At 44.2% G+C, this 25,962-nt stretch overlaps 1 protein-coding gene across 1 annotated transcript in view; it reads right to left on the bottom strand.

Annotated features, from left to right (window-relative positions):
* The window catches only part of LIN28A (lin-28 homolog A), a 47,913-nt gene that overhangs the window by 3,947 nt on the left and 18,004 nt on the right, over nt 1-25,962 (bottom strand). The window lies entirely within an intron of this gene.

Genomic DNA, 25,962 nt, shown 5'->3' on the forward strand with positions numbered 1-25,962 from the left:
TCCCATCTTTGATTTTGTTCCCTGGATCTCATAAATTAAGTTTAATGTTTCCATCAATGCATAACCCCATATTTTATCATACCATTCTTTAACAATAGCTGATCACCATTTTCCTGCATATACAATTTTATTTATTATTATTATTGGCTTTGTGTCAGGAAATTGGATATAGAATTGCTGCGAGACATTCTGGTTTTGCTTGCAACATATTAACATGGTTACTCTTCTAACTCAAGCTTCTGCTTTATAGCACATTTGCAGAAGAACCCAGGACAATAAGAAATAGAAAGCATGTGCCGGAGAACACACGCACGCACAGAGATTTCAACTAATTAAAACTCAATCAGCAACACTGAAAGTCTCCATTGAACCACTGTGCTTGTAACATCTGCAGAGTGCCCCGATCAGGTCTCTAAGGGTCATTCTCTAACGCTTGCTCCGATTCATTTCTCAGCAATAAAAATGGATCGATGGTCGTGTATGTGTGTGTCCCTGGAGTGTTCAGTTTACCATTGTGACATTACACCTCCTCCTTTTTACCTTTGATAGAGAAACATTTGTTGTTTAAATCCTGAGTTCCACAACCATTTTTTCACAAGGAGAAGACTTTTCCACTGTTGCCAAAATAAGACTCTGCTAGTAAAAAAACAACAACCCTCAAAGTGAAGTAGTGTAATCTGGGTGCCATCTGCACTATACTTTTTAAAGCAACATCATGCCACTTTTAACACTCATAGTCTAAGGTTGCCATATTTCAAACAGTGAAAATCCGGGTAGAAAAGTTGTTTTCTTTTTTCTTTGCCAAAGTTGTTGAGGGTTGTTTATTTTTTTTAGCAAATTCATATGGAACCATTAGTGTCCCCCCCCAAAGCATCCTGGGAACTGTCTTCTACAATTCCCATGGTTCCCTGGGAAGAGGGACTGTTAACCACTCTGAGAACTGTAGCTCTTTGACGGGAAATAGGGGTCTCCTAATATGCTCCCCATACAAAAGATGGAAAGAATGAGGGTGAGATATATCAAGTGAGGTTGTGGTTAAAATTAGATTAGCACTGGGGACTTATTAGTTCAAACTCCCTATTGCTATCATAATCAACAACAGCAACAGAGCTAAAATACAGTGTGTAGCAAATTATGGTGTAAAGTGCCATCTCAGGATTAAAAGGAGCCCTATGGTTACTTTCAATCTGTTTTGGAAAAAGTTAAAATAATATATTTCCACCTATCCTGTGTTAACCACGTCCAAGACTTGCTGAAGTAGTTCCCACTATCATTCCTTAGTCAGACAGGCCATCTGCTGTACTCAACAGTTCCTTAGAACAGAAGGGTGGTTTTTTAAAATAATAATAATAATAATAATAATAATAATAATGAATGGAGCATGCCCACCATTCATGAGTTGCTCAGTAACCTAGATCATGTGACTGCACTTAACTTCCCTCTGGCCCAGTTGCAGAGAAAACCCATATTTAAAAATGGTGCAGAGTCATTGTGTTGATTGGCCATCTCACAGTCAGTGTCGCCTCTCCCCCCCCCCCACAAGCAGAGTATTTAATTATCTTCTTCCATATCCTCTGCTACCAACAAGCACTGGCCCCATGGCCATTCTAAATGCACATAAACTTTGTTTGTTTGCTAATTAAATAAAATGCAAGAGTATTAAAACAAAGTAAGACGCAGGCTGATGAAATTATTCCAAGAATGAAGCTGTGATAAAGAAGTCACATTTAATTTGCAATCCTAAACACTGGACACAGTGGGGCTTACTTTGCACTGAACATACATAGGATGTGCAGTTGTTTTAACATGGTTTTTTTTTTTTTTTGCTAACCTGGTGCCTTCCAGATGTTTTGCACTATAACTCCCATCAGTCCTGCCCCTTAACCCTCATTGCTTTTGTCTGAGTGGAAGGTGTGCTTGAACTCTAATACGGTAATGCTTCCTGCTTCGCTGGATGGAGGGGAGAGAGGGAGTGCAGAAACACACCTTCGATACATAGGTAAAGTTTAAATCCATTGCTCTTCCCTCTTTTGTCTCTGGCTCCACCCACCCCTGGAATGTGGCCCCCAGAAGGGAATGCGGCCCCCAGACTGAAAAAGATTCCCCTTCCCTGATTTACAATCATTGCACCCACAGAAACAACTGGGCAAACCATCCAAATGGAATGAAAACTGTGGGCACCTTGTGATAGTTCAAAGAGGTGCATTCAACTCTCACCTTTGGCATGGCCTCATCATGGGTGTCCAGAGGTAGGGGCAAGGGGGCAAGCACCCATCACCCCAGGCAAACCATAACCCACAATTGCCTGCTTTCATTGTTTTTTTTTTTTTACAGAGTAAAGTTCTAGCATTTGTTGAACCTGAGATAGGATGCAAAATATATAGGCACTATTCTTTCCATATATATTTTTTTCCTTAGGAACTAGCCTTCTCCTCCACTTTCAGTGTTCTACCTTGCCTTCCCCTTCCCCACCCCCAAAGACAATTCCTGTGGACACCCTTAGGTTTGGTTATGCCACTTGCCCCTACCAGAGTGGAGCTCAGGGGACTTGGGCTGTGTACACACCATACATTTAAAGCACACACCACCCTGCAAGAATTCCGGGAACTGTAGCTTTTGAAGAGTGCTGGGAACTGTAGCACTGTGTGGGGGTAAAGGACAGCTCCCAGGATTCTTTTAGGGTGCTTTAAATGTATGGTGCATAAACAGCCTTAAACACCGTTTTCAACTTAGGCTTTCCAAAAGTCAGCAGGCTAAACATCAAAAAGCAGAATGTGCTTCTCTGTTGACTGAGCAAACAGGTCAGACTCCCGGTATTTTTCAACCAGACCTGGGAAGGAAGAAGCATGCAGCTTTTCCCCATTCAGCACTTTCCCTCTACAACCCCTTCCCCAGCCATTTCCCCCTTGACACAGCAAGCACACACCTGGGAGAGGGTTGTGGCTTCAAGTTGGCAGCACTCCCTTCCCCAACCCATCCTTTCACCTCTCTCCTTTGCAGCTGTTTGACAGCAGCCAGAGTCCCATATCTGCTGCTGAGCCCTCTAGCCTGGCCCCTTACACCCTTTGCATTATTATCTGCTCTGTCCTTGCAAAAACAGGGCCAACCCAGTCACACATTTTTTTTTTGTTGGTCTTTCATCGGATAGCTTGCCTTAGCACTCTCAGTAATCAGTCTATTTAGATTGATAGAACAAAACCTTTACCCCTTATCAGCGTTCAATTCTAATCACAAATGGGGCGTGCCTTTGACATTTTGAGGCACCGCAAGCATATAATCCTCGCTGCAGATTGGCCTATCAATCTATTGTTGGCATGGATTGAAAGTGCTGGGGCTTCTACAAGCCTTCCTTTGATGTCAGTGTATGAGGTTCTATCAAATGATTTTCAAATCCAATTTCACTCCTGGCCACAGATGCTTCACAGTGGTGTCTTCTCATGCAGCTGGGAGGGAGGATGCTGAAGACTCTCCCCCAGCTCAATAGAGTTTCACCATTCACACATAAGCATGGAGCCATATGGGGTCGAACCACAAGAGAAGCGTCTCCCACCTGGAAATGTGAATCATAGCCATATCCTGAAGGACAGATTAATCCCAGATGCCAGATGTGCCCGTTTTGAGAACAGATGGGTCTACTAAATTGTAAGCTTTCAAACAGGTACTTCGAATAAATACAGCTCCCCACCAACAAGCCTATTTAGCCTTATCTGGTACTCTGGGAATGCCTAAATGACTGGGACCTGCAACAAAATGTTACAGCGTGGACTGTACCCCTGGCAGCCACTTTAGTGCTTGTAAGGTCAGTGATAGCCACAAACTTTAAAATAGGATTAGACAAATTCATGGAGGAGAAGGCCATCAGTGGGAGCCAGCGTGGTGTAGTGGTTAAGAGCAGCAGACTCGTAATCTGGTGAACCGGGTTCGCGTCCTTGTTCCTCCACATGCAGCTGCTGGGTGACCTTGGGCTAGTCACACTTCTTTGAAGTCTCTCAGCCCCACTCACCTCACAGAGTGCTTGTTGTGGGGGAGGAAGAGAAAGGAGATTGTTAGCTGCTTTGAGAATCCTTAAAGGGAGTGAAAGGCGCGATATCAAGTCCAAACTCCTCTTCTTCATCAATGTCTACTAACCCTGATGGCTAGGTTCTGCCTCCAGGATTAGAAGCTGAATACAGATTGCTGGAAACCGCAGGAGAGAGGATCTTGCTTGTGGGTTTCCTATAGGCATCTAGCTGGCCACTATGAGAACAGGATGCTGGGCTAGATGGACCATTGGCCTGATATAGAAGGCTAATCCTCTGTTCCATTCTGGATTCCAGCCACTCCATCCCCCCCTCATATTGTTCCCAACATTAGTCAGAATTATGTGGCCAATTATGTGCCCTCTTGGGATTTTCCCCAAGCCCACGGATACCTCTGCCATGAAACAGCGGGAACATCAGAAACAGCGGGAGTGATAAAAGAATTCACATCCGCATTTCCAGAAATGCTGCCTCCCCCCTCCCCTTATTGAGATGCTGCCCATCAATTGCAACATTATAAAGAAAACAGGGCTGCTCTTGTGCAAGGTTTTAAAGCTGATTTTCCAACTGCACAAATTTTCCATAATTTTCCATAAATCATCATCATCATCCTTCAGGAACAAACAAACATTTTCATATGGCACCAGAAGGCCAAGAGTGAAGAGGACAAAGGAACCCCCAGTCAGGGGAGCTCCCAAAGCCTGGGGGGCTGCGGCCATTAGGACACTGTCCAGAGTACCCACCTGCTTCATCAGAAGGCAAGGGAATAGGGAAACAGACTGTGACCTATGCAAGTGGGCAGGCTCATTTGAAAGAAGGCGACCCTTAAGATCTCCTGGTCCCAGGAGTAGCAGAAACGGGCGCTGGCCCTGGGATTTGGAGGGCAACTTTGGTGCAGGGCTCCAACCTGGGAGAGGCAGGACATGGAAACTAAGAATTAGGCTGTATTTTGTCTTGTTGGACATTCTGTGTTGGGCAGTACAGCAGTGGGCGTTTTGCTGCATTGGGGTCCTGACAAATGCCCAACTTTGCCACATTCTGGAGCCAGCCACCTTCATCTTCTTCTTAAATAGTTACATCATGCCCCTCAATACAAGGATTTCCAGGGCTGCCAACAGCAAGCGAGCACTATAGCTCAGCGGTAAAGCATTTGCTTTTCGCACAGAAAACCCTTGCTTAAATTCCTGGCGTTTCCACTTATGGTTGGAAAGAGGCCCATCTGAAGCCCTGAACAGCCACTGCAAGCCATATACAAAGCAGTACAGGGAAGCTTCCTGCATTCCCTGTGGCGTGGTCTCATTCTTTTCTCAGAAAGGCAAAGAGCCACATTGGGTAAGTTAATTCAGAGAGGTGCAAAGTAAGGCAGTTTCTTATGTTCCCAAAAGCAAAACGATCTGAAAATAACAATCTTGCCCACCTTCCAGGGTGGCACCCTCAGTTCCTGTAATGCGCTACACTAGCCAAGGCTGTGGAGCCTCACCTGTTGCCCTGGCTGAGGTGAGCAACACTCTTAGAGCTGCACATAGTAAGGGGATAAGACTAGAGGAGGGCAAGCTTCTTGTCTGCCATTGCTGACTTTCTCGAGGAACCCATGATGCCCTTCCAAGGGCTCCCCGGAACACAGTTCAGAAAACTATAGCAATAAACCGAAGTTACGGTACATCCACATATACACACCTTTTGATCTGATGTTTACAGAGATCTCAGTGATCTGATGTTTACAGAGATCCTGAGGATACTGAAACCTCAAGGACTCGTGTGGGTGGGTGGGTGAGTGAATGAATGCATGCATGAGCCACATTTTAAAAAGTCCATCTCCCCAGTGGTCAAAGAGATGCACCAATTTGCACCAGGGGACAAGTTAGATCAGGGTCTCCTTGCAAATATGGGCAGTCGACCCTCTTGTGCTAGAAGCAGATGCCTCTCGAGCGCTGAGTGAAATGTGAAATACCGCTGTTTATTTTGAGGAGTGCTTGAGAGATTGGCCAACCAACACCAACAACAACAAAAAAAGCAATCTTCTCTTCCCCTGGGGAACAGGAGGGAGAAAATTGCAAGGAAGGCTGTCCCTCCCCCTCCCTCCCTTTGGCCCTGGGTCTTTTGAAGTGACCTGCAAAAGAAGCTGGTGGTCTTCAGAGCACCCCAAGCCCTCCCCCCCTCCTTCACAAAACACACACATTGTTCAAATTCCTCTGTTATCAGATAGGTAATCAAACTGAAGCCCATTGAATTAGTCAAATAGCCCCCTTGCATCTGAAAGGAAGAGGCCCAAAGCCCCATCTCCACACACCACACACAAAGCAGGAACATTCCCAGGCCTTCTCCAAAAACTCTTCCACCACCCCTCCCCCCCTTCTTCCCCCAAAAAAGGACTTAAGAAAAAAAGAAAAAGAAACAGGAGCTGTTAGAGGGAGAGAGACAGAGAGAAGAGCACAAGTAGGAGAAGGAGAGATTCTGGTCGCAAAGGTGGCAAAAAGAAGCCATTCGGCTTTTAACCAGAACTGGGCAAAGGGAACAAAAAGCTGCCCTGGTCCATAGGGATGGCCAAATTCCACAAGTTCCAGTGTCTTTGGAGGAGGGGAAACTCGGCTGTGTGGAAACCTGGGTGTGTCTCCATTACCATCTTTTAAAGCTGGCGAATGAACGACTGCCTATTTTTGCCATGGTGGTGCAAAATGTGTATATAATTGGGTTTCTGCAGCTACCATGGTATTAACTGTGGCTGCCTATGGTCATTTTTAAAGCCTGGTTTTGATTCTTAAATGGAGGTGTGGAGACGGAAGCAGGCTTCCGCCAACAGCTGGATGATGGTCAAATGTGGATGTGCTATGTGTACATGCTGATGCTCAGTGGTGCAGCATCTGTTTGCATGCAAACAGTCCCGGGTTCAATCCCGGACACCTTCAGGTAGGGATGCAAAAAAAAAGACTCCTTTCTGAAATCCTGGAGAGCCACTGCCAGTCAGTGTAGATAACACTGAGCCAGGTGGACCAAGAAAATGATTCAGTATAAGGCAGCTTCCTATGTCCCTATATATTTCTAGGCTGCATCCGACAGGCTGAAGGTATCATCTGACACAGACAGGGGTGGATTCTCCATCCAGGGCCCCTGGATATCACACACAAGTAAAATACTGGATCAAGGCCTGAGTTAGAAAAATACCCCCCCCCCCCGTACCTAATGATCACTTCTCTTCCTAACCTAACAGTGGCATTTTCTGTTTGCTGAGAAAAAGGAACCAGTTAACACTCTGCTTTATATTTCTGCAATGCAACCTGCTCTTATCTTTTGCATTTTGAGACCTCTATATGCCACTTTTTCCGAAACACAATTTTTTAAAGAGGCAAGAACGAATGTAATATGGGCACACCATTCTGATTTCAACACATACACACAAACATAGATAAGGATGCATTGTGACCACAACAGCTTCTAAGAATATAAGAAGTGCCCTGCTAGATCAGGCCAAAGGCCCATCGAGTCCAGAATCATTTTCTCACAGTAGCCAACCAGGTGCCTATGGGAAGCTCAGAGGCAGTGCTGAAAACTAGCCAGGCGCTAAGCATGTTTTGCTATTGGCATGGGTCCAGCTGTGACTACGTGGAGATCTCTAGGTGGCAGGTTGGCGGCCACAGTTTAAAAACCTCTGCCTTAGTCCATTCCCCACTGTGTGTGTTTCTCCTTCTTGCATACTGGGACAAGTGAATTGTTCTAAGAGCAAGCTACCGTCAAGCAACGTACCGTAGTTGAGATCATAGAATTGTAGTGTTGGAAAGGACCCTCCAAGAGCCATCTAGTCCAAACCCCTGACAAATGGACCTTATTCCGTTGTGGCAACCATGGTTCAAGGTGCCATTTGGCACCTAGCTTATATAGCTGAGTTTCTAACACTGCTCAGAAGCTGGTCCTGAGTGGCAAGAGCACCTCTTTCCACTTGTGATTCTATATGCTGTGTGAATAATCCTCCAACATTCAACTTCATTGTATGGCCCCGGGGTTCCAGCATGACAAGAGGGGGAGAAAAGTTATTTCTTTCTCCACACAAGGAGAAAATCTTATACATTTCTATCATGTTCCCCATTGACTCACTCCCCACCCCCACCCCCCACCCCGCCTACACCAGGCATGGCCAAACTTGGCCCTCCAGCTGTTTTTGGACTACAACTCCCACCATCCCTAGCTAACAGGACCAGTGGTCAGGGATGATGGGAATTGTAGTCCCAAAACATCTGGAGGTCCAAGTTTGGCCATGGCTGCCAAAATAAATACCACTTATTGCTTGGTATGGCTAAGCAACCCCTAATAATTCTAAAATATCAGCAATCCATAAATAGGAGGTTATTCTGATTGCTCCTCCCGCCTGACAGCATGTGTTCCAGTGCAGGGAAAAGGAACTGCAGGTCTCCCGTTTCTTCCTTTTTCTGCTGGAAACCCTTTGTTCCTCCCAAAGTTTACCCCTCAACCAACACCATTCAATTCCTTTTCTTCTGACATTGTGCTGGGCAAGTTGGTCGTCTTGCTGACCATCCAGCTCTCTGTACTTTGATTGGACATTCTGTACTTCAAACAGCCTGTCCATGTCAGTCACTGATCTGTCCAGGATTTTTTACACAAGACTGGAGCAGCCACTCCAAATGAAACCATAAATCCATACGTTCTTACAAAAGAACTTATGCCACAATATTCTTAATTCCCAATTCCTTATCTTCCTCAATAGACTTCCCCCCTTCTCAAAGCGGGTCTGTCTTATCCATTTAATAAACTGCTTCTTTAATCATTTCGCTATTTCTTCTGTTATCCGAATACTATACTTATAATCCATATTGTGGTTTGCGAAAATTACCGGTAATCAAAGCATGCCCAGGTTTTAACTTGAGGGCACTGTTTTTTTAAAATATTCTTTATAAATTTCCTGCTCCTTTTTGGTTTGGCTGTCTCCTAATTGTCTCCATCATTTTTGCCTGTTCAGATATTCAAATAATTTATCCTGCCATTCCTCTAATTCACCTTTCCAATTTCTGGCAATTAATATTCTTGCTGCTGTTGTAGCATATAAGAATATTCTCTTTTTTCCCTTTGGAATATCTGAATCTAAAATGCCTCTAAGAGCAGGGGTCAGCAAACTTTTTCAGCAGCGGGCCGGTCCACTGTCCCTCAGACCTTGTGGGGGGCTGGACTATATTTTGAAAAAAAATATGAATAAATTCCTATGACCCACAAATAACCCAGAGATGCATTTTAAATAAAAGGATACATTATATTCTTAAAAACACGCTGATTCCCGGACCGTCTGTGGGCCGGATTGAGAAGGCGATTGTGCCACATCTGGCCCCCGGGCCTTAGTTTGGGGAGCCCTGCCTAAGAGGAAGGCTTCTGGTTTCTTTATGAAGGTTTGCTTAAACTTTTTTTCCCCAACTCCTCATATATCATATCCCAAAAATTCTTATTTGCAACCCCACCACATATGAAACAGTGTCCCTTCTGCCTGTTTACACCTCCAGCACGTATTAGATCTCATTTTATACATTTTAGGTAGCTTGCTGAGAGTTATATACCACCTGTAAAACAGGTTTTCAGTATTATATTTCTATCCCACCTTTTTCCCCTCCAAGAAACACAAGTTGGCTTACATGATCCTCCTCCTCTCCATTTTATCTTCACATTTTATCCTCACAACAACCCTGGAAGGTAGGCTAAGCACAAAAGAGAGCTTCATGGCCAAGCAGGGACTAGAACCTGGATTTCCAAAGTCTCAGTCTAACACTCTAACCACTACACAACACTGGCTGCCCTGCCCTGCATTCCATTTATTGCCTTTTCTCTTTCCCTTCCTCCAAAAAGCCACAGGCAACTTACTGTCTCCTCTGCTTTGTTGTTTTTATTTATTGTCCGCCCCTTTACCCTAAGGTCTCAGGGTGGGTTACAACAATTTGAAATACAACATTAAAAACAGTTTAAAAAACCTACAACGATAAAAAACACAATCACAGAAAATAACATCTGATAAAAACAATAGCATTGAATAAAAAGTAACAAAAGTTTATACAACTGCTTATATTACACTTAGATTTTCGATCTTTCTGCATTATAGGCAGTTTCATGTTTGCTTAAATTTGCAGCTCTAAGCTGAGTGTGTGACTCTGAGCGTCTTGGTCCTCCCAACAATCTTGTAGAGTAGGCAGGGCTGAGTGAACAAGCGACAGACCCATAGTCATGGCTGGGAGAGGATTTGAATACAAATGATCTCCCATCCAGTCATATTCAAAAAGCACAAGTTCTTCAACCGTGAGCCCCCAGGTGTTATTGGACTACAACTTCTGTCCTTAACTGGACTCTGTTGAAATGAGAGGTATTTTCTTCATCTCGTTTAAGGATGCATTTCTTCCTGAGTTCCAGCACAGCCTCTTTTGGGGAGATCAAGGGTGGAAGGAAGGAAGGGAAGGGAAGGAAGGAAGGAAGGAAGGAAGGAAGGCAGAGTGCCATATTTGATGGATATCCCTGCATTTGTACATAGGAGCTATGCATTTCTTTTTGAGTTTCCAGCAGCATTAAACCCTGGACCTTGTTTCTACCTAATGGAGCAGGATGTCAGTCTCTTTGTTTGTTCTGGTCGGTTTCAGACTCTGCCCATTTGACAGGCCGATAGAAAAATAACACCCCTTCAGCTAAACCTATCACCAGTATCAACAGAAATATCCTATGGTGGCCTTCATTAACATGACCTCTGAAATGTTTCGGACTACAGTTCCCCTTCAGCCCCAGTGGAAGGGAATTGCAGTCCAAAACATTCGGAGGGCACCAGGTTGGGTAAAGCTGACCGGATGTTTAAGAACCCATTTGTTTCCAGATCAAAATATGTATAGTGCTGAAAGGAGACCAAGAACTGGCACTGCTTTATAGCCCCAAGCTGTGTGTTTTCAACAAGTACCTCCTGCAGTTGCCATCTCATCAGGAGGCCCATTCCATACAGTGTAGGAATCCAGGCCTTTAATGTATCAGCACCTACCGTACTCTTTGGAATTCCTCCCTCTTACATATCAGAGGGCAGAGACTGTTGGGGAACTTTCCTTTTTCAACAAGTCTTTCAAATTGAGATTTATTTATTTTTAATCCCAATCTGCATCTCTATTGGATTTGCAAACATTTTCATATGTGAAAATTGTTGCATCCATGTTTTCAGATGTGTTTATTGTTAAATTGAAAAGTTTTCTAGGAAGAGATCCATAAATACAGTTAAATAAATGCATGATTTGAATCTGGGCACAGTGCAGTGAACCCTGAAAGCTCATACAGTATTTCATTATTATTATTATTTCTTCTTCTTCTTCTTCTTCTTCTTCTTCTTCTTCTTCTTCTTCTTCTTCTTCTTCTTCTTCTTCTTCAGATAACACCCAAGTTTCTAGTCCTTAAGGCTGCAATGGCAGGCTCGAAATGGTGAAACCAAACAGGATTACTAGTGAGAGGATAAAAAATTCCTTCCAGTAGCACCTTAGAGACCAACTAAATTTGTTCTTGGTATGAGCTTTCATGTGCATGCACACTTCTTCAGGTACCTGAAGAGGCAGTGAAAGATAGGCGTGCCTGGCGTGCTCTGGTCCATGGGGTCATGAAGAGTCGGACGCGACTGAACGACTGAACAACAACAAGAAGAACCAGAATAAATTATGCTCAATACTATATTCCTATTGCACACTTATTTCTGAGTTAGCCCCCCTGAACATGGTGGGATTTAGTTCTGTGTAAACACATGAGCCTCTTTCACAACCACTTTATCCTCCTCCCATCAACCCTGTGAGATAGGTTGGGCCAATCACTATCTTTCAGCCTAAGGCTTCATGTCTGATTGGGGGTTTCCATCTATAGTCATAGTCCAACATTCTAACCCAAACACCACATTGGATCTGGTGCTTAATTTGCGTCATCCACACAGGTAACAGAATTCTGCTTTCCTTAGATACCCGTATATACCCGAGTATAAGCCGACCCGAATATAAACCGAGGCACCTAATTTTCCTACAAAAACCTGGGAAAGCTTATTGACTCAAGTATAAGCCGATTCACCTTTGCCGCTGTGGAGGAGGAGGAGGAACGAGCAGCCCGAAAGCAGCCCTTTGGGCTGCTCCTTCCTCTTCCTCCTTTGCCAAGTTTGCATTTATGCGAGCAGTTCAGGAATGGAACAAGCTGCCTGGGGAGAGTAAAGAACCGCTGTTCTTGTACACTTCTTAAGGAATGGTTGACTGGGGTGAGCGGGCAGCGGCGGCACGAGTGGAGAGAAAGGGCTTCTTTCTTGCCGCCCCAACCGCCCACCTCACTCGAGTATAAGCCGAGGGCAGCTTTTTCAGCACAAAAAATGTGCTGAAAAAATAGGCTTATACTCAAGTATATACAGTAAGCTGGATTCTTCAAGTCTACCCAAGGCGCAGGTGAAACTTGAATCCAGGTGTCTCTGCACTGGATCTCTCCAAAGGACTAAGGATACAAGACCAATTCTACAGTAGGCAAGAGCAATCTTGCAAATATGTCTACAGAAGCTACTAGTCTATGAAAAAAACAACTTTAAAATGGATTAACCCACCTGTGCATATATACTTAGCGTTAGCCATGCGAAATAGAACCCCCCCACACCCCAAAAAGTCCCTGGGTGAATGCTGAAGGAGAGTCTTACTCAGTGCAGGTAATGATATCCAAACCTACTTTAGATCAGCTTTCTATTTGAGCACTAGTGTGGTAGCTATAGGTAAGAAATAGGACACTGAAGATGAATGTGGGGGCGATCATATTGAAATACGAGTTGGGACTCCTGCATTGCTGGGGGTTGGACTTGATGACCCTTGGGGTCCCTTCCAACTCTATGATTCTATGAATGAGCAGGATAGTGGAGGCAGGACTAAGCAGAGGATTCCATCCCTCCTCTGCACCCAGCATAGAAATGCAGTGGCATGCTGCTCCAGGAGGCACAGGGCTCTTTTTCTCTCATTCCCTCTCCTGATAGTCTCTAGCAGGCTAGTAAAAATGTTTTGCAGGTTAGTGACTCTTACAGGCTTCCTTGTTATGTCAGACATAGCGGGGACACCTGATCGGCACGGACTAAAACTTTGAATGGAAAAACTTCCTCCACAATGGCAGTGCTCCATCAGAACATATGATCTGCTTTTCAAATTCTTGACTGACAATCTCTGTAACTAAACACCCCTACTTAACCCGGACATTGAGCAAGAAAGGATGAGGTGCTACAATGAGCCACACTGCTTCAGAAAGCAGGTGGGAGATAATATTTTGATTGCTCTACTGCCTTAAAATCAACAAGAGATAGCAATAGAAGCGCGCGCACAAAACAGGAGCGGCTTTCTTAAAACTATCAGTTTCCAAGTGAAAGGTTTTGAATTCCACCAATCAACAGAATGATTATTACATTGAGATCCTATTTTTCCCTCAAAGGAGCTCAAAAAACATGATTCCTTGTTCTCCTCCTCATCTCTCCTGCACCAGAATCCTCTCAACAACCTTGGGAGGTAGGTTAGGCTGAGAGACTACCCAGCGGGCTTCATTTATTAACGTGGATTTAAAACAGTTCCAGAACACAAAGCAGGTGTTTTTCAATCTTGGGTCCCCAAAATTGGAGACAACCAAATCCCAACTCATTTAAAATAACACAAAACCTAAAACACAAATACATCTATCATCCTTCCTAAAGGCAAAGGATAGTCCGCCTCCTCCTGCCCCCATCCATGGATCGGGAGAGAAATAATAGAACCTCTTTTCTTAGATATGTGGGGCAATCCGAACCAATGACAAAACCAATACAAAAGAAGAGCTGTCATTGTTCTCCAGACAGAGGTCTCCTCAAGGAGGCCCATGGCATGACAGCAGAAGACGACGGGGGTTTACACCCTCACCTTGAAAACGTAGGAAGCAGCCTTAAACTGAACGGGCTCATTGGTGCATCAAGCTCAGTATCGACTACACAGTTATCTACTACGGAGCTAAAGTCCTTCATGACTGTACACAGCCTACCATCTCAAAGACTTCTCAAGCATGGGAATCAGCCACAGCCCTGCTGTTGTCCAAGCTTGATGAGAGGAGATCTGTCAAGAGGACAGACCTCCTTGTGGCACCCAGGGCCACAGCACAGCTTCCAACGCCAGGAGAGACTGCAGTGGTGCTGGATGCTGCCATCAGGGCTCCACTGTTCTCCTCGGGAAACTCCCAAACATTCCTAGTGCAAAACAAAATTAAAAATTAAAAAATCCTTCCAGTAGCACCTTAGAGACCAACTAAATTTGTTCTTGGTATGAGCTTTCGTGTGCATGCACACTTCACAAAAGCTCATACCAAAAACAAACTTAGTTGGTCTCTAAGGTGCTACTGGAAGGATTTTTTGATTTTTGATTTTGTTTTGACTATGGCAGACCAACACGGCTACCTACCTGTAACTGATTCCTAGTGCAAATTACAGTTTTCCTGCCATATCTCTTGCAGCACCTAGCATGCGTGGACAAGCTGAAGATCAGGTGGGATGCAGAGTTCCCAATAGCCTAAAGGCAGCAGTCAGAGAGAAAAGGAGCAAAGGTTCGAGGATGCTTCAGAGCATAAGAAGCTGCCTGCTCATGAGTCATACCATTGGGCCCATCTAGCTAAGTAAAGCCTACACATATTGGCTCTCCAGGATTTCAGACCTATGGTCCTTTCCCAGCGCTGCCTGGAGATGCCAGGGATTGAACCCGGCGCCTTCTGCATTCAAAGCAGATGCTCCACCAAAATTACAATATATTGCCTCTGTTTACTAGAACAGAATACAAAGGGTTCTCACGGAACACCAACAGCCTCTGCAACATATTGTTAGTGGGCAGGGCAACCACCTGTCAATCACACATTGTCATTATGGTATCACATGATTGCTCCACCATCTCTATTGTACTTAAAAAAAGTAGTACAGGTGGGCAATTTTAGGTCTGAAAGATATTTATTATTACGGCCATTGGACCATCACGCACGATTTTTCAAACAACATATGTATACTTAGCCTTTCTACTTAGAACTTCGAAAGGACTTTAAAGTAACAGACTAAGCAGTAAATTTACAACATAAAACATCACCCCCTATTTATAAAATTATAAAAACACACGGCAGCACATATACTAAAATTGGAACGATACAGAGTAATTTTAGGTCACATCCACACCATGTGCTTAAAAGCACATCCCTCTCCCGCCCAGAGAATTCTGGAAACTGTACATTACCCCTCTCAGAGATGCAATTCTCAGCACCCCTAACAAAGTACAGTTTCTAAGATTCCTTGGGGGATCTTTAAAATGTATGGCGTGAAGTCATGCTGTGGGCTTCATTGTGTCAGAGCAGGAGTCGCTTTAGATGGCAGTCTCTCTGTGTGTTACATCGCTTATTTAAATGGTAAGCCAGCCCTGCTCCAGTTGTGGGGCCTGAACTCTGCACCAAAGTCCTGCCCTGGTGGCACCACTGCCCTCCCCCCCCTTTTTTTTACGGTGCAACTTTTTAACCCTTGCCTGGCAAGCTGTATCTGCAAAAATCACATCTCCTATGTAAGAAGTCATTTTCTGATGCCCATCTACTCACTCTCAAGAGAGGTGGTAAGAAATTGGTTAAAAATGGACCATAATATAGCAGCTTGGAATTATAGGTGCCTCTGGGATCTGAAAAGGAGCTGCTGCCTTTGAATGCTCAGCTAATACCAAATGAGCAAGATAGACTTTGTCCCAGAACAATCTATAATCACTGCCCCCCCCCCGCCCCACACCAGGTGTGACTAATGGCTGCATACCTTTGATCAGACCATTTAGGGAAGGAAATGACATGGGTTTTACCATCACAGAAGACTTTCCTGATTAAGCTCAGGCTCCTTGCTTGTTTTACAAGCCTGATGGGCTGCTCCCCAGAAGTGGCATGCTGTATATCCTTTGGCAGTTGTCTCCAAAACCACTTTACTATCACGTATTCCCAAAGGAAGGGGTATGTGTTGGGAATGCACACCCAAAAGCTTTCTGCAGCCAACAGAGTGTGCAACATGGCAGAGCCAAATCTATCACTTTTGCTTTCAAACACCAGCAGTGCTTTGTACCATATATAAAGGTAAAGGGACCCCTGACTATTAGGTCCAGTCGGGGACGACTCTGGGGTTGTGGCGTTCATCTAGCTTTACTGGCCGAGGGAGCTAGCGTGCAGCTTCCAGGTCATGTGGTAAGCATGACTAAGCCGCTTCTGGCGAACCAGAGCAGCGCACTGAAATGCCATTTGCCTTCCCACTGGAGTGGTACCTATTTATCTACTTGCACTTTGACATGCTTTCGAACTGCTAGGTTGGCAGGAGCAGGGACTGAACAACAGGAGCTCACCCCATCACGGGGATTCGAACCTCCAACCTGATCAGCAAGCCCTAGGCTCCATGGTTTAGACCACAGCGTCACCCGCGTCGCTTTGTACCATATACAGAATATAAAAACAAGAAGTTCATTTTTAAAAGGAGAGCATCTGGGGATCAAGGTTTCCTGACAATCAGCTTGAAGCCCTGAGCCCAAAACCCAGATGAAAGAAGGGTGAAGTGGAAATTCTCACTCAGTGATCAGAGAAAAGCACTTTGTACATTCCCAGAGGCATTTTGTAGAATCATAGAATTGTACAGTTGAATGGGACCCTGTGGGTCATCTAGTCCAACCCCCTGAAATGCAGGTATTTTTCGCACAAGGTGGGGCTCGAAGCCACAACCCTGAAATTAAGAATTTCATGCTCTACTGACTGAGCTGTCCCAGCTGCTGTGTTCCAGAGATTAGCCTGTGTAGAGAAAATAGGCTCCATACACACTGTATCACTGTATCTTTGCAAACATATTTCAATACAGGAGAGTGCATTTATTTTCAGAAATTTACTTCTTGCCACCATTTGAGGTTGCAAGTTCCTCTTTTTTTTGTCCACTGTTGAGGACTGCACTCCCTTCTTTTGGCTATGCTGCAAGTCAAATGGATGCAACACTAAACCCTAGTTTGGCACTGCAAAGTTTGAGCCCATAAGAAGCCTTGGGCTGCTCATTTCCCTCCACTATACTGTCATTCCTTCCTCCCCTTCCCAATTTCTAGCAAACCATATGTTGCCAAACTGGTAATCTATGTTTTGTGTTTGCTTAGGAAAATAAGGATTGCAGGCCGGATTCAAATATTTGTTTACATTGCAAAGTGACAAACCATAGTTTGCTAGAAAGGGGTTAAATCAGGTCATGGATACCCACTAAGAGAAAATGCCTTGTGTGGAGAAGCAGCTTGGGCTACCCCACTATAGCCATACATTTCTCAACCAACCCTATTGCCTTATAGACACTGGCCAAATTCTGCCCACAGTGGTCATGTTCAGTTTGGTCCTTGCTTCCAGAAGTTATTCTTTATATATTTTACATTATTGTGAGTCCTACTGAGGAGAAAGAGCACTTATACAGCACCCAACCACGGTCAGAACTTAAGTCTGGTACAGTCTTCCTCAATCAGGTGTACTCCAGAGGTTTTGGACTACAACTCCCAACAGCTGCAGCCAGCATGGCCGTAGATCAGGGATGATGGGAGTTGTAGTCTGAAAAATACCTAGAAGGCAGGTAGCTGAGGAAGGCTTAAACCAGCCTAAACTAGCTGTGTTTTGTAATCCCACTATTAAGCTTGTTGCGGGGGGCTGGACTAGATGACCATTGGGGTCCCTTCCAACTTGACAATTCTATGATTCTTTGATTCTGCAAGCATAATGAACAATCTTCCTTGATTAGGAAGGTATGCCGGACAAGGAGAAAAGGCAGCTTGACTAGCATGAAGATGCATTATCTTTTAAGATGGCTCAGTCAGTTGCTGTACACACAGTGTAGAGCATGAGACTCTCAATTTCAAGGTGATGGGTTCCAACATTGGGCAAAAAGATCCCTGCATTGCAGGGGGCTGGACTGGATGACCTCTGGGCGTCCCTTCCAATGCTACAATTCTATGATTCCGCTTTTTGGAACACATACTGAGCCAAACTATCAGTGGCCCCTGTTATTAGTCCATCTAGCCTACTCCAACTAGCAGGCAGGTTGGTGGGACAGTGCCCCACCTGCCCAGTGGACCAGCCTGCACTGATCCCTCCTAACATGAAAGTGGATCAGCCTGGTTCTATTTTCATCCATCTGTATAGGTATGGACAAATATTCGCTCTCCTGGCCAATTCCAGATCTACAACAGCAGTCTAGAGTAGTGGTGGGAATCCCCCACCTCTCAAGATGCCGGTGAACTACAGCATCCACCACTGCTGGCCACCGTGTGTAAAGTGGACAGTGCGGTGCAATGGTTAAGCAGGTGGAACTCAAGACTTGGGAGACCAGGGTTCAAATTTTCACTCGGCCATAAGAAGCCCACTGGGTGACCTCGGGTCAGTTACCAGCTCTCAGCCTAACCTACACCACAGGGTTGTTTTGGAGGAGAACTATGTATGCCATCTCGAGTCCCTTGGAAGGAAGATGGGATATATGTGAAATAAATATTCTCAAATAATCTGGAGGGCCAAAGGTTCCTTACCCTTGGTCCTGAGCAAAGGTACATTTAAACCTACCAGTAACATCTCTGGATGATTTGTAGCAGATTTGCCACCCACCAGTTTTTTTTAATAATAGCAACAACAAGACGACACCACCCTAAATTATGCTGCTGAAATTAAGGAAGCACGTGGAAGGCAGCATTTGATTTCGGTGGGGTGAGCTATGCTTAGGCTTGCAACTCAAAAACTAGTTTCTGGGTTCAGAGGTGTAGCCCCCCCCCCCCGGGCGTACGTCTCCCACACCAGGTTCGTTGGTGGACAAAGTAGATCCTAAAAGCCTGGGGTATAGAGCAAGAGTCAGCAAACTTTTTCAGCAGGGGGCCGGTCCACTGTCCCTCAGACCTTGTGGGGGGGGGCGGACTATATTTTGAAAAAAAAATATGAACAAATTCCTATGCCCCACAAATAACCCAGAGATGCATTTTTAATAAAATGACACATTCTACTCATGTAAAAACATGCTGATTCCCGGACTGTCCGTGGGCCACATTTAGAAGGCGATTGGGCTGCATCCGGGCCCTGGGCCTTAGTTTGGGGACCCCTGTTCTAGAGGCTCTGAGCAAATCCATCCTCAGATGAACTCTTCCCCAGTAAGAGGGTGGCCTTCTCTCCTGGCAGCCTTTCCCAGGAATTTAGACAACAACTAGCAGTCTCAGGGAGAGGCAGCCCAACAAACAATGGCTCGATTATCTAAGCATTTTCTCCCAGAGCTGCCCTTTCAAGAAAAGGTGCCGCCTCATGCATAGATGGCTCCGTTTGCCCTTAGGAGACAAGAGTGCTGTCTCTGGAGTGGAATGCCTGAGACCAAAAAGGGCCCCCCTCCTCTCTCTCCAACTCCAACATCTTGCATCCCAGCACCTCTGGTGTCCAGATTTTTTTACCTACTTGTGCCTCGGTTTACTCTCCTGCAAGTCCTCATATGCTCTAACGGAAGGGGCAGTGTGGCATAGTGGTTAAACAGGCCTTCCCAACCTGGTGCCTTCCAGTTGTTAGTAGACTACAATGTTCTTCCCATCATTCGTGACCAGGCTGGAACTGATGGGACTCCAACAACATCTGGAGGGCACGGGGTTGGGGGGAGGCTGGGTGGGACAGAGATATCTGTGTTCAGATCGCCCACTCTGCCGTGACATTTCCTGAGCCACAACCTCTCAGCATAACCTACCCCACAGGGACATTCTTTCCTCTTTCAACTTGTCATTTCCTTCTGTCATTCTATATTCTGTGAATACTGAGTTTGCTCAACCCTCATTGGCATTTCTTTTCTCCCTTAAATGGTGTTTTTTAAAAATTAAATCTAACTCCTGCAAAACCTGGCTGATACCTCCCTGTTGTTTCTCACCACTGGTGGAGGAAGAGGTGTGCGGGGGGAGTGCAATGCCCCCAGCAGCACAATCCCGGTGGGGTGCCATCGCACCTGCCCGCCCCCCCGCACTGGGCACCACGCCCCCGCAGATGGCGCGCCACACCCCCCAGGTGCGCGCCAGTGCCCCCCGCGCCCCCCCCCGGTGCAGGAGCATGAAGCTCCACCACTGTTTCTCACTATAGCTGTTTGGGCTATAATCCTGGTGGCGCTCACCAGCCGAGTTCGCTGTTAAGAGGAATGATTATGAAGCATTCACTCCCGCTACAAAACATTAACAAAATAAGCACGCCATGCATTACTGAGCAAACGCAATGCATGAACATCAGAAAGAATCCGTCTAGTTTTCACTGGGAACAAGCCTTACTGAAGCAAACCAAAGGTCCAACTTTTCTAACTTTCTGTTTATGGCACTGGCCAGCCAGAAGCCTCTTGGAAGCAGTAATAGATCATCTCTCTGCTTTCTTAGTTCTCAGCATTCAAATGCATACACTCTCCTTTTTGAACCATTCCAAATGTGGAACATGGCGAGCAAACTCCAGGTGCAATATGACAAGTTTATCTTTAACTTAACCTCTCAGCTGAACTGAATTAGCTCTACACCAGTTCAAAGAAGGCTATAGGAGAGATGCAGCTATAATGAAACAATCAAAGCTAAAATGGCAATAATATTTAACAGATAAACATTTACCAGATCAACAGAGCATTATATATATATATAATATATATATATATATCCCCGGGAAAGCTAATTACAACTCCTATCCTGTGTGGGGAGTTTATTAAACCAGGGACTAAGCTATACAGCTGCAAATGTTTTAAGTGTGTTTTAAGTGCAATATACAATGTGACATTGGATGGCGATAGTGAGCCTTATGGAAAACTCAATGTATTTTTAAAAATGCAGTTTTAAAAAAGCATTTTCAGAACTGTTTTCGTATGTGTGTGTAGATTCCACCCAGGAGTGAGGAAAGCTTTTGGACCTGGTGGGTCAGATCTTTATCTCCTTTCACCTCTGTGAGCCACCTTTGTCATCTGGGCATGTCCACCCACCTGTCCATCTGACATCATGACTGCATCAGGTGACTCATAGGGCAGACCTGCCCAACTGCAGAAGCATTGAATCGAGACCCGCGCGTGCGCAGATGCGGCGCTGTGGGTTGTGAACGCTGCGGGTTGCGAACATGCCTCCCGCACGGATCACATTCGCAACCCAAATGTCCACTGTATTTGAGCACGCTTGCCATAGCTATTTGTTTTTTTTATTTAAAGTATTTATAGACTGCTTTTTATGGCCTTGCCTTCACAAGGCAGTGCACACAACAAGACATATTAAGACACACTGGAGACACTATGGGTTGTAACATAGTTCAGAAATCAAAACCCAACAGCACAAGAATAATTTTATTGAAAGGTGGCCTAGAGCAGATAAATCACATCTTTCTTAGGATGTTGCTTAACTACAATCTCCATCATCCATGACCATTGGTCATGCTAGCGGGGGCTGATGGAAGTTGGGAGTAGAACAACATCCAGAAAGGGACAAAGGTTCTCTCGTTTAAACCACAGTTTGTCTGCATATTGGGAAGGTGAGACCAGGGTTTGGGTTTAAAACCATAATTAGCAGAAACTATGGTTTGGTGTAATGTTCTGAATGATTCGCTCTCTTCTTCCCCCCCATCTTTCTTCTTTTCTTTCCAAAAGATTATCATAGTGGCATGAATGCAACCTACTTCAGGTAAGGTTAGAACCTAGTGGTTGGTTGCTACTCACCAGCTGAGGACCAATGTTGTATGAGGCTACAGCATTCTTAAACATGAGACAGTTCTTTAAACTAAAGAAACATTAAACTTATCCAGACAATTTAGCTAGACTCCAGATACATTTCTTTCGGCTCTGGACTTCAATCCCTCCCATATCTCCATGCACAATTTCTGATCAATTCAAAGGAAGTTATGAGGCAATGGGTGCTTTGCGATTTCAGGCAAGGAAGCACTTCCTTTAAAATAAAAATCACAAATCTGGAAACTGAGTCACAGCTCCCCACCCACATACAGAAAGTTTGCCTTCAAGGATTCTGAGCCTTTATAGATTTCACAGCCAAGATGTGCCTTTGCTTTCAAAAAGACAAAAAAGATTTATAAAAAACCTTAAGATTCTGATGATTACATCTCTCCAAAAAAGATAAAGAACACAAAAGGAACTGCTTGATTAAATTTACAAGTCTAGGAAGAGATCAGTCTTCTAACCCCCCCCCCCCCCCGCATGCATACACCACAAAGAGGCAGCAGGCCTTTTTCAATCACGAGCAAGTGGGGGGGGGTGAGGAAGCTACTCCTGTTAATTGCTGGAATTAGCATATGAACCTTTAGAGATGGGAATGCAACATTCCTGGAAAGGATTTGTTTTCCCATTGCCCAGGGGGACATGCATCTCTGCAGCAAAGCATAGAGAAGACCAGAATTCTTCAGTCTCCCTGTGATAGGCAGAGTAAGCAATCAAATGAAAAATACGATCCAACACCCCAGCCTGCACTTGAAACTCAAGAGATCCTCGAACTTTTTGGAAGCATTTTGGAACTAATTTGTATTGGGCTTTCCCCCTTCTTCTTTTTCACTAGGACTCCAAGATACCAACCAGGGCTTGTTACAAAAGATAGAGCTCATTCTCACTGTCATGGTAGCAGTTAATGGTTTACACTGATTACACCCAAGAGCATGGGTATGCAAACGAAGGCCTGGGGGCCAGATCCGGCCCAATCGCCTTCTCAATCCGGCCTGGGGACGGTCGGGAATCAGTGTGTTTTTACATGAGTAGAATGTCTCCTTTTATTTAAAATGCATCTCTGGGTTATTTGTGGGGCACAGGAATTTGTTATTTTTTTCTTCTTCAAAATATAGTCCGGCCCCCCCACAAGGTCTGAGGGACGGTGGACCGGCCCCTGCTGAAAAAGTTTGCTGACCCCTGCCCAAGAGGGCCCTTCTCTTGCTTGCATGCAAAGAAGACAAACCATGATTCCTGGCTTTGCATTACATCCAAACCAGAGAATGTGGTTTGTTTTGCTCCATCAGACAGTGATCAGTAAGCCAAGAACACAACCTTGGCTACAAATAGACTCTCCTTCATTGGAGATTTTTAAACAGAGGTTGGATTCGGCGATTCTTTAGCTGCGATTCCTGCATTGCAGCTTTGGGTTTACTTCCAACACTATTATTCTATGAAACAATGGGTTGTTAGACATGAAACGCATCACAATCAGACATACCACCAAGAAAGATGCTTGTTTCCTCCTAGCAGCAGCCAGGAAAAACAAAACAGACTAAAAGCCACCTTCATAGTAAACCATGAACTATGGCTTACTGTGATGTGTGAACTGAGCCATAGCATTAGAATTAAAGACCACAATGCCCCTAAACACATTCTGAGCCTAGGGATTTGCTTTCAGTACCAAAACTGAATGGAGCTTGCAGTCCTTTTGCCCATAGAGACCATTCCTGCTTGGGCTTCTTTGGTTCAACTTAATAAAAGGTCAGTGTTGTTGTTGTTGCTGTTTTTAAACAGCTGGAAGGAAGGAAGCAATCTTTTCTGAGCTACTGTAAATCGGAGATCTCCCAGTAGATCCCAGTCCATCTTCTGCTCAACACTCAAGGAGACCCATGAAATAAACACACACAAATGAGTACACAACTAAAACCAGTGTATCAGCAGGTTATTTTTTTTGGCGGGGTGTGTGTGTGGAATATCAGCAACAAGAAAGCAAAGGGTCTTAGCTTAGTGAGAGAGCACATGCTTTGTGTGCTAATGTCCCAGGTTGAACCTCCAGGCAGGGCTGGGAAAACCAAACACACCTAGGTCTCTGAAAAGCCTGGAAAACCAATGCCAGTCCATGCAGATAGCAGCAAGGTGGTTAAAAGCTTCCCCTTTGTAAACTACTTTTCAGTGTTTGAAATTAGCAAAGCACCGGGTACATTTTGCACCTAGTGCCTGGGCACCAGGATGGTCCCTGACATCTCTACCACTTGGAGGTGCACGCCTGGGGGTTATTGGATCTTGACTTTTTGCACACTAGTACGCATCCTGTTGAAATCTATCGATTATATTTTATATGCACAATCAGAATGAATTTCAGGAAACAAAATGCACTTTCTGTGCAGCGGGAGCAGGGAACAATGATACAGTTACCGGTAACTGTTGTAGCTTGTGTTCACTCATCCCATTGCCCTGCTCACAGTTGTGAAGAATATTGTTACGCTATGAATGGTCCGTGTCACCACTAAGAAAATGAGGTAGGAAAAGGCCAATATATATGTGGGCTGACCCTGGATAAAACGACTTTTCTTCTTTTAACTTCTCAAAGCTCTTAACCAAGCTTAAGGCTGTCATCTGAACTAGCCAGATGTTTAACTGAGAATCAGTCAGTCCATGATTTGAAAAATAAGACTTTAGAGCAGGGGTAGGCAACCTAAGGCCCGGGGGCCGGATGAGGCCCAATCGCCTTCTCAATCCGGCCCGCGGACGGTCCGGGAATCAGCGTGTTTTTACATGAGTAAAATGTGTCCTTTTATTTAATATGCATCTCTGGGTTATTTGTGGGGCAAAGGAATTCATTCATTCCCCCCCCCCCAAAAAATATAGTCCGTTAGGGCTTAGCTTTGTGAAGAAAGTAAAATACCTGGGTGTTAATATGACTGCAAATAATTTAAACTTATATAGAGACAATTATGAGAAGGTGTGGAACGAGATTAAGAGAGATTTAGAAATATGGACCAGATTGAAATTGTCATTGTTAGGTAGAATTTCTGTGATAAAAATGAATGTTTTGCCAAAAATGCTATTTTTGTTTCAGTCATTGCCAATTATAGATAAAATGGAATGTTTTAAAAAAAGGCAGAAAGATATAACGAAATTTATCTGGCAGGGAAAGAAACCCAGGATTAAATATAAGATTTTAATAGATGTAAAAAAATAGAGGGGGATTCTCCCTGCCAGATTTAAGAACTTATTATGAGGCAGCAGCTTTCTGCTGGTTGAAAGATTGGTTTTTGTTAGATAATGCTGATGTATTAGATTTAGAAGGTCACGACAATGTTTTTGGTTGGCATGCTTATTTATGGTATGACAAATGCAAAGTGCATAGTGGTTTCAAGAAACATATAATTAGAAATTCTCTGTTTAAAATTTGGATGAAAGATAAGGTTTTTATAGAAAATAAAACACCCAGATGGTTATCACCTTTGGAAGCTAAAGCACATAAAAGTAAAAACTTGGATCGACAATGGCCGAAATACAAAGATATTTTGATACAAGAAGGACAGAGTTTTAATTTAAAAAACTATGAACAATTGAAAGACCAAGTTTCAAATTGGCTACAATATCATCAGATTAATGAAACATTTAAAGCAGATAAGAAAGTTGGTTTTCAGACAGGAAAATCCAAGTTGGAGACAGAACTATTAGAACCAAAAATTAAAAATCTTTCCAGAATGTACAATTTGATACTGGGGTGGCATACACAAGAAGAGGTGGTGAAATCGGCAATGATTGAATGGGCAAAAGACCTAGGGCACAACATCATGATGGAGGACTGGGAGAGATTGTGGAATCAAAACATCAAATTCACAGCATGCAGTCTACTAAGAGAAAATTTTATGAAGATGATTTACAGGTGGTATTTGACCCCTGTTAAGCTGGCTAAAATGCATCATGGTTTAAGTAATAAGTGCTGGAGATGTAAACAATCTGATGGAACTTTTATCCACATGTGGTGGGGGTGCCCGAAGGTGAAGGACTTTTGGGAAAAAGTTTATAATGAGTTGAAAAAAATTCTTAGATACACCATTAAGAAAAAACCGGAAGCCTTTTTATTAGGTATTCTAGGTAAAGACATTTTGAAATGTGATAGAAACTTAGTATTATATGCCACAACAGCAGCAAGAGTTGTAATAGCAAAGAACTGGAAATTGGAAGAGCTACCTACTATTGAACAATGGCAGATGAAGATGC

This window comes from Lacerta agilis, chromosome 8 (genome assembly GCF_009819535.1).
Source record: "Lacerta agilis isolate rLacAgi1 chromosome 8, rLacAgi1.pri, whole genome shotgun sequence".
Classification (NCBI taxonomy): domain Eukaryota; kingdom Metazoa; phylum Chordata; class Lepidosauria; order Squamata; family Lacertidae; genus Lacerta; species Lacerta agilis.